Genomic DNA, 10336 nt, shown 5'->3' with positions numbered 1-10336 from the left:
CCTCTCTCTCTCTCTTTATGAAGAGCTTGTTGTCTTCAGCCGATGATGCCTTGATAGAAAATACTTTCTTTTCAGAGTGAATCTCGGTGAAAACACAACACTTGCACTGTTAACTAGTACTGCCTATTCTAATTGGTTCTTTTGGTTTAACCCTTGTCAGTTCAATAAAGCAGAGTAAGGTGAGGGGGAAAACCTTAACAAGTATGTCAGAGGTATATATAACATATTTCTCTGAAGGAACAACCTATTCTGCTCTCAATAAGTCAGGATCCCTATTCTACCTCTAAAATAAATAAGTGCCTATGCACAGTTCTTTGAAAAAATGAGAAATGAAAAAAAATGAAAAATGAATAAGGAAAAAGAAGAGAAAGGCTTCTTGCGTAGAGAGGTGATGCAAGTAACTCTGCTGGGGTACTGACCAGGCTTGCTGGCAGTGGAGCAATTCTTGTGTTCTTGTGTGACTTCGCCAGGGTACTTTCCAGGCTTGTTGGCTGTGGAGCAACACCATAGATGAAACTTAAACTCTGACAGTTATATTCCATATGCATCAATATACCCCTCATCCCCAATCGAAACAACTAAGTTGAAATTGCTTGGAATGTGTGCTGACAGATCAAGAGAATGGTAGGGACTGCATCTTTCACATAAGCTAGTGCGAAAGCCATCACGATCAAAGAATCAAACAATACTTCTGGAAGGATTAGAATGAATTTTCATGAAACAAGGTCCATATAGAGAGCTAGAGTTCTACCAGTATGTCACCAATGTTGTAGTGACTACAACCACCCTCCAAAATTTTGGCTTGCATGAAAATTTTAGAGCCTATCTTGGATCCTGTGATCGATCGTCCTTTGTCACTTATTGGTAAGCTGATGATCTCAAGCTTCCCCTCCTTGATCTTAAGAGTTGTTCATGTTCTCGTCTTTATGCAACATGTGTCATATTTGGGCATAGGGATTGTTGTTTGTCATGCAAAGGGAATGTTGTTTTTCTTCAAGGGAAAGCATGCATGCATGAGTTGCTATCATCACATAGACATGTTTCAGACTCACATCACACACTCTTGTCACGAAGGTTGTTACATCAAGCAGAGTATGTTTTAAACATTCTGGATGGTCTACGTTGTATCACTAAGTGTTTGTGTGCGATCATAGTCAAGTATTATCAATGTTTACATATGTTTCGCTAATCTCACACTTAGCCAATTTCCCAAGCAACCTAGCCTCATCCAGCTTCTCGGAACTATAAACTTTTCTTCTGCAACTCTTAATCTTTCTCCCTTGCCTGATGGAAATGCGCAGTGCATAGAGACCCCAGCATCCCTTGGCATCCAAAACCGCGCAGTGGTTTCCCCAATGTCTTTTACTAGTTGGAACCCGCTATCTCTAGAAATTGCACAGTATGGTCCCTCATTTGCTTAGTTTGACTTGCAACCTGAAACTGCGCAGATGTGTCTCCCAGGGCCTCATTTCGACAATAGTCACTGTCCAGTGAAGCTGCGGTGATCTATCTCTTAGTGACTACAAGAAAAGGTGACATGCTGAGATCACTCCCAAGGAGTTGAGGAGAAGGACCAAGATACCGAGTGATGGAAAAGATTAGGACCACACACAAACTCCACTGGATGGATGATCATCTCGAGGATAAGTATGGTAAGTAAAGAACACCTTTCGAAGTACACCTCTTTAGTTGAGTTTGTAGGACTCCTTGTCAGTATCATATAATCATGTCTTCAGTAACATGCATGTGTGCAAACACAAAATTCATTTCATGTGTTTCCTTTACATGTCTTGCTTTCTTTTCGCTTGTTTGACCAACTTTCGTCTTCAGCATGTTGATTTCCATGCCATGCTTGCGACCTTGTTCTAGTGATATCAAAGGTTTATCTTCATGTGCATGAGTTGTTTCCACTATGAAAACACTCGTCATATTCACACACGATGTTGTAAGCACTTTCACGCAAGTGTCGTCACGGTCGTCCAAGGTCTATCCGAAGTGTCACAGTTGTCGCTTTCACCATTAGACAGTCTCGCAATCAGTCACACTAAGCACATGTTATTTTGTGGTTTGGGGTGTCTTGTCGTCGAGTCATGTTGAGTGTGTGTTCACAAGGTCATGTATTCACGAGTTCACTCGCTCAGACACTTAGCCATTTTTCTGAAAGTTTGTTGACTAGACCACCCTCCATCAGCCGAACCTCCACTGAGATGCACTGCACAGTCTCAGCCTGATCCAAGAGGATCTCGAAACACCAAAGGGATGGATAAAGGCTTGAAATTCAAAGTGGTAGAAAGGAGTAGTTGATGGCATCAGTTGAGAGGGCTCGTCTTCCTGATCGCGATGGCGCAAACAGTTTGTCAATCTGAGCTCGTGTGCAAAAGATAGAGCCCCTTCAAGATTGGTATGGCAGAGGAAAAATGGGGCCCTCAGTGCGCCACATGGCATCGTAGTGAGCATGTGGGACCCACATGGCAGATTGACACTTGGCATTCCTCTAGTGGCCTTCTAGCCCTGCACAAGAAAAAAAATCATTTTAAGTTATTAAATAACTAAAAAACAAAACTTGTTTTATAGTTATTAAAATAACTAGATATAAAAAGTCAAAACCCAAAAATATATAAAAACCATATAAAATATGGTTACACCCATATAATCCCATATAACAAAAAAAAATCCAACGTATAACAACTATACCATATAAACGACCACGTATGAAATGGTTATATGGGTTATTAAAAGAGTTAAATACATATCCAAAACCGTTGGCATGTCGGAGTATGGTTACAAAACCATAACGTATAAACCCAAAATACGTGGAGCCATTGTATATGGTATAAGTTGGGGGCATGAACGTTGACCCGTTGATACGGGGCAATCAATAGATCCCATGCTATTGGGTCATTAATGATTACCCCATCTTCTATAATACGAATTTTTGGAGGGCGATGTGAAATTGCTATGGATGTTCATACATCCATCACATTGATATTTCGGCAACGACGTAGTTTTTGATAATGCTTGGACGTCCGCACCTTGTCGCCATTTCCGGCCTACTTTCTATCCAATCTCGTCCCGTCCTGTGTACATCTAACACCGACAGCTGTAAACAGGCTCAACCAATGCACCTGTAAGCAGTAAGTTTAAAAAATTTCAACCTGTAGTTTACCGCTCAAATTTTCAAAATTTAAAATCTGCAGTGGGCGATTTCAATTTTTCTATTTCTCCGCGCCCATTTGAATTTTGTTGCTAATGCCTCGACCAAAGCGAGTGGAGCTATCCATGGAACTGGAAGGGTCTTTCATCCTAGAATTCAAACGGATTACAATAACAACATGTTCCTTCATCAAGGGGTCTTTCACGCGCTATGTGAGAATGGCCAATGGTGCAGGTGCAATTGTCGTTTCTATCAATTACAGGTTGCTATCAAACATAACCTCCCGCTGCCTGCCAATGATTACCCACTGTTAAATTATTTTGAGAAAATATTCCCGTGGAATCACAAAGGCAATCTTAAGGTAGATACTAGAATGGAGGATCCAGATTATTGAAGGATAAGTTAATGGAATGGGTTCACGAAGTTGTAGCTTATGTTTGTTGCACATATAACCTAAAGATAGCGAGAAATATATGAAGCGAACGCCCAAACTTGGGAGCAAGAAACTTTGTTGAAGAAATAAAAAACTGCAATCCTGGCATATTTCAGAAGAGCGAAGAGGAAGGACGCTGAAGAAACTAAAAGACAGTGAGTGAATTAGACAAGAATTTTGTCCAGTTGATACATATCCATTTTACACAAGGAACATGGGGTCTCCATGACCGACGGTGGAGGTGAGACAAAGGCAGTGGTTTGGTTTCTATTTGGTTTATGGATTTGTACATAAGTTCAATAAAATTTCACTTCACGGTGAAGTTGAGATATTCTGGCATTTAATCAATAAAATCTGTGCAATAAACATGATGCATTTTGCGTGCATGTCTTGGAATATCATATGTGGCATGCCTGTACTCTATTTCATAGATTTATGGATTTGTGATTTGTGCATTTGCCCAATGGTTTGTCGGTGAGCGTGAATGTAAGACTTGCGCCATATTGTAATATGTTTCTGGATGATTTTGCCAATGTGTTGGAATATCATATTTGGCCCTGTGTGCGTGTCTTATTTTGTAAAACCATCCGATAAAATTCAATAACAATTCAATTATTTTATTATTAAGAAGTAACTATTTCTTCATGTAATATACAATTGGAGATTATTCATATTTGACATTTTAGTGGCCAACGAAATGGAAGCTTTCATATTTGACATTTTAGTGGCCAACGAAATGGAAGCTTTTATGGTTTTCCTGAGAGGGAATTTCGCAATTTTCCAATGGAAAACTTAATTGGGTTAGTAAGAGGTTATATGGAAAGTTTAATATTTAGTTAGTGTTATTAGGAGGTTATATATTTAATTTCAAGGAAATTTGAAATAATATTATATAAATATTTTTAATTTTAATAGTAAAAAGATAGAATTTTGTTTTTAAATTTAATTGTTATTTTAAGATTAAATTATTATTATAATAAAATAATAAGTTTTTGTATATTTAATTATTATGTAAAAAGTATGGAGTGAGCTTTTAGGTAAAAAAGTATTTGAGAAAGCTCTATCTGTAAGAATATGTGTTTCTCTATAGAAGATTAGTTGTTTAAATTCTCCATAAACTTTACCAATAAAATTCTTGTGTGGAGGGGATCCTTTTTCCTAAAAGCAAGAGAGTCTCACTCATGAATTTGGTAGTAGAAAAATTTAATATTTGATTATGATGATTAATATCCATTGAGGTCAAACTCGTGCACTAAGGAAATTATTTCAATTATTATATTTTCTTTTGGAAATCAATTTGGTTTATTAGATTAAATGTTCAATTAGAATTTTTAGAATTTTATTTTTATGTTACAAAAATATTAAGGGTAGTGTTTCAAAATTCCCATAATTTTGTTGACTTAAAAGGTTAGGAGGATTGGCCATGTGACCAATCTTTTGAAAATGAGATATAACCTCTATATACTTAGGAGATTTGAAGAGAATTTGTTTATTTATCTTCAATCTTTTTTTGGTGAGAATTTGTTTTTCATTTTAAATCTTTTTAGTGTCACAAAAGCAACAAGCTCTTTCAAAATAATTTTGAGAAATGAGCAATACTCTTTCACTTTAAAACTCATAAGAATTTTTTTATTTATTTTTTATTTTTACAATAAAAATCATAGAAATATAATTATTTCTATAAATTTAAAAAAATATATAACTATTTATAATTTAATTAAAAAAATTATTCATATACATTTACTTTAATCTTAGATTCATTAAAAATATAAAAATATCTCCAAAAAACAAATTCAATTTGAAATCATTAGCAAACATGTTTATTTGTCTTATGGTTTATGAAATTAATGTTAAAATGTATTTGTATTAAAAATATATATTTATTTAATAAAAAAACATTATTGTTTATCATTTAAGAGTTAATTTTATAAAATATTGGCGTGAAAAAGTTGTTTTAGGCGTAGTCTAACGAGGCGGAGGAGTTGCCCGGGAAGTTAAGGAAATTCCAGTCATATTTAGAGAAAATCCGGCAAGGATTTTTGTAAATCCAAGTTATAGTTGTTAAACTTCAAAATTTTAGGTGTCCTAGACGTTTTTGATGGTGCTGAATCCATTTCCACAATCAAAAACATGATTCAAACACTACCTCTACAAGATTTTTTGAAATTTTTTTGCTCGGATTCTGACCACTTTTGGTCGTCCGGGCAATTCCTCCGCCTCGTTAGACGACTCCGTTGTTTTATTATGATTATGTGTTTTTTATAATTTAATATGAAATAGGTGTGCAATTTCTTCCATGATCAACATGAAGTTGACACATGAGATTTAAAAGAATATTAATAAAACAACTCACTCCTTTGAGACCAAGGTAATAGAAAGTAGGTTAGATTGGGTTGATGAGAATGGGAGTGTAAGTCAAAGGGACATCCCTAGGACAGTCAAAGGCAATACGCAAATCCATCAATCATGAGAGGAATAAGTTGGGAAGGCATAGAAAATCCTCCTTTGCAAATCTTGTAACACCAACAAGCTTGGATGAAATCACTGAACATCCTACTACAAAGTGTCATATTTATCATCTTTGTCCATCTTCAGATGGAAAAGTCAAGACGACACTTAGTAGATGCCCAATCATGTTTCCAATGCCATAGGTAAGGCTAGAATTTGGACAAATTCGCAAGCACTTTTGGAAGCTTTCAACACAACACTGATTTTGGCACAAGTCTTTGCACTTCAAATTTGCACACTTTATGGATACATGAGAGGATGACCTTCTTGGAAAAAAGACGACGTTGTTTTCAGGGTATCAGTTAAATGTATAATTTTTGGTACAGGGTACCCACAACACATCATTGTTCGTGTGCATGGTGAGCAATACATCGTGTGCAAGAGTACCCACCAATGATTTGATGTGATACTTGATGAAGTGGTTGGAATACATTCAATTATTTTTATTATTAATATTTTTTTATCATTGAGATTCACCCCTATTTTAATATGAATATTTTTCAATTCACCCTCATTTTAATATGGAGATTTTTAACTTATCAATAGGAATCTTTATAGTACCATGATTCAATACCATAAATCCATCTTAACTCTGGATCTAGTAAGCATCGATCAATTCTCTCAATATGCAAACCTCTTTTTATGTGCAAAACATGAAAAAAAGTTCACATCTCGAGATTTGATTCCTCTTAACTCTTGGTAGATATGGAGAATTTATGTTGATAAAATGTTTTAATTATAAGACTTTTTATTTTATTTTATATATAGAATGTTGGCATTCAAATATTTTATTTATGATTCACAATTTTCACATTAAAATGTTAATACATGCTCGCGCATATTCGGAAGTAGAAACCATCTCTCTATATATATGAAAATAAATATAAATGTTACATGTCAAACTCCATATTAAACATTGAACAATTACAAATATCCCTCATACCTTAAATGAGGAAGAAACTTCTAACTTCATCTTCCTCTATGTGATGGACACCAAAATAAACTTCTAACTACTGCAAGTGGTGATTTAATTTCAAAGGCATCAATCTCACCTTGATATGTCTTGATGCCCTTCACTTCCATCTTGAACAAGGAACGTGAATGGTTCGTGGCACTTGAACTAGGTTGTTATATTTAAGGTTCTTTCCTAGAGTCCTTCTCTAGTTCTTCTTGATCCCGTGATGTTCCCTCTATGTTGTAGCGGCTACAACCATCCTCCAAAATTTTGCCTTGGCTTCGTTTTGGAGCATCCCTACCAACCATCCTTAGCAACATGTCTTGCACTACCCAAGTACTTATGCTTTCAGTTGAGTTTCTTTGGCTTATCATCTTGTGTTCGCTAACTTGTTTGCCTTTCCCCCGCAAACTGACTTCTCGTGACTTGGTCTTCGACCGGTTCTTGTGCTAACATGGAGAATTGTGCAGAACTGGAGGGAAACCAACCTTGCTCTCCGGAATTGCACAGTGCATCATGGCAGCTAGCTACTCTCCAAAATTGCGCAGAGCATATGACCGCCTTCCCCATGAAAATTGCGCAGAGAATGCGACCGCCTTCCCCAAGAAAATTGCACAAAGCAGCCCATCATTGGGCTTGCTCTCAGAATTTGCGCAGTTCTGGTTGGCAGCCTTGGCTTTAGTCTAGAAATTGCGTAGAGCTTAAGGGGAAGCTAGAGCCACTCAGCCTAGAAACTGCGTAGAATTCATCCCAAGGCTTGTTGTCTGTTGCATGTGCTCACAAGTTGACCGGTTCCCTCCAGGACTGTGCAATCTTGCCTTGCATGCATGGGCGACTTTTTCCTCAAAAAGTAAAAGGAAAAAAGAAAAAAGAAAAAAACATCCCTAGATTTTAGGGATCTATTTTTAGCAACTGGGGGTTACATGCAAAAGCCTTTTTAGAAACCTCTTGCCAAGTGTCACTTTTTCCTAGAATTGTGGCATACACGTCATAAGCCTCGATCTTGTCAAAAGTATTTATTCGACGCTTCAGAGCTCATTCTTCACTTCGATCTTGGAGCTATGACATTCCCAACGCATCTAGGAACCTTCGGCACACTCATTGCAGCTTTTCCAGGAAAGTCTGCTTTTCATGTCCTTTGCTTCTTTTATGTCACTTTTTGTATTTCACTTTGTGTGAGTGTTGTTTGCTTGGTTTTATTGAACGCTTGCTTTAGTTTTAATGCATGTTATCTTGTAGGAGCATCCTTTCAAGTTTTGCATTGTATTTCCTTGTTGTCGCATGCAGGTCATTTTCTCATGTGTCCATAAAGTGTGCAGATTCAAAGTGCAAAGACTTGTGCCAGTATCAAGGTTGTGTCGAAAGCTTCAATAAGTGTTTACGGATTTGCCAAATTTTAGCCTTACCTATGGGATTGGAAACACAATCAGGCATCTACTAAGTATCACCTTGACTTCTCCATCTCAATAGGATGAAGATGAGAAATACGACAATTTGTAGTAGGATGTTCAATGATTTCATCCAAGCCTGTCGATGTGACAGGATTTGCAAAGGAGGATTTTCTATGCCTTAACTTAGTCCTCTCATTGGTGATGAATTTACATATTGCCTTTGACTATCTAAACAAAAACAATAAGATAGTGCTTGGTAACAAGGCGGATCCTAGGGATGTCTCTTTGACTTAAACGCCCCTTCTCATCAACCCAATAGGTTTCCCCACCTTGCAGCTGATTTCAAAAATTATCATTTGCCTTGATGACTTCCTCATGTTGTATCTTTAGATCAATGATTTTCATGTCATTACTCTTATGGCTACTCTCACTATCTTCTTGAGCTAAAATTGGATCCTCTACTGCTATGAATGTGGAGTCCTTTTTATCATTCTCTTTCTCTTCAATAATGCAATGGGGTTTTCCAAAAATTTATAAATCATGAACCCTTTCTCTTCCATAAAAACTATGTAGCTTGTCTGTCCATGATTTTTTTTGTAGTCACACAATGTCTCACTTTAGCGACATCATGATATGATAGTCCTTTTAATATTATATTCCTGTCTTCCTCATTAAATTCATCCTACATACCATATTCAAATGAGAGAGAAAATATTCACATCAAGAGTTAAAAGATATGCTTCAAATTTCATCTTCCAAAGCATATAATTTGGTCGATGTGTTAGTGTCCTATTTTATAGTAATCAAAGTAAAGCTTAGTATTTTATATTATTTTGGTCAATTTGTAAAGTGCTACTATGATCCGATAGAGATCAAGACTTAGTGTCAATAGGGTATACTAAATTTTGATTGGTAAATAAATTCAAGTTATCAAAATTTTAAAAGGATTTAGGTTTAATAAGTCTAGGGTAATGCATAATCCAAGTCATGAGTGAAATTTAGTTGTGGGTCATTATTCTCTCATCATTCAAGAAAATTAGTGGTGTATTTTTTAGTTAGTTTCTAGGTCAAATTAAAGATTTCAATCATAATATTACCACTGTAAGTTAATGTTGTGCTTTCCTTTTTTGTTGTGCATCTCTTTTTTTCTATGCTTCAACATTCCAAATTTGAAAAAGAAATCATTTCAATTAAAGGATAGCTTCTTGGCTTCAAAAAAAGTGAGAACTAGTTGAAGGAACTTTTCAGTGTGTTGTCGAAGCAGGGGAGGCTAACTGTGATGCCATTCTTCCCATGTCCTTCTTTGTTGAACAGGCCAACAAACCCAATGTTTGTGCCTTGATTCTAAGCATTGGGATTGCCTAGAATAAGCTAAGGGGAAAACAGAGTGATTAGGGGGCTAAGGGGAAAACATAGTGATTAGGGGGCTCCTTGTTGCACAAGTCTGCCACTTTCATTTCAACCTTTTGGACTTGGACAGTGTTTTGCAAGTGAATATTTACACAGATCAGGGTACGGACATAGCAATAAAATAATTGTTCAGTTTGTGCTTTGCTACGAAGTGCTTCATTTCTTTTGTTCCAAATCAAGTAGAGGAGTTTGATCCTAAGAAGCTGCCACTTTGCTTTAAATTCAACGAACAAAAGGAGTTTGTCACTTGTTAAGGTGATTTTCTAGGAGATGCCTATTGGGAGTATCTGGCTACAAAGTTTAGATCCAATTTTGGGTGTCATATATCTTCTCATTGTAGCCCACAAGTTATATACATGAACTGTTAAGTTTAAAGAAACTGGAAATGCAAAGTCTCTGGTTCAACTGTTTCATGGAAAAAAATTAGAAAATAACAATCGACATGCACGCATTCTCAAAGCAGGTGGCGTGCTATGGAAAATCTC

Source organism: Pinus tabuliformis, chromosome X (genome assembly GCF_031772625.1).
Source record: "Pinus tabuliformis cultivar Carrire ecotype Pingquan chromosome X, CPIR1, whole genome shotgun sequence".
Classification (NCBI taxonomy): Eukaryota; Viridiplantae; Streptophyta; class Pinopsida; order Pinales; family Pinaceae; genus Pinus; species Pinus tabuliformis.
The sequence above is the reverse complement of the archived record's forward strand: the minus strand, read 5'-3'. Positions refer to the sequence as shown.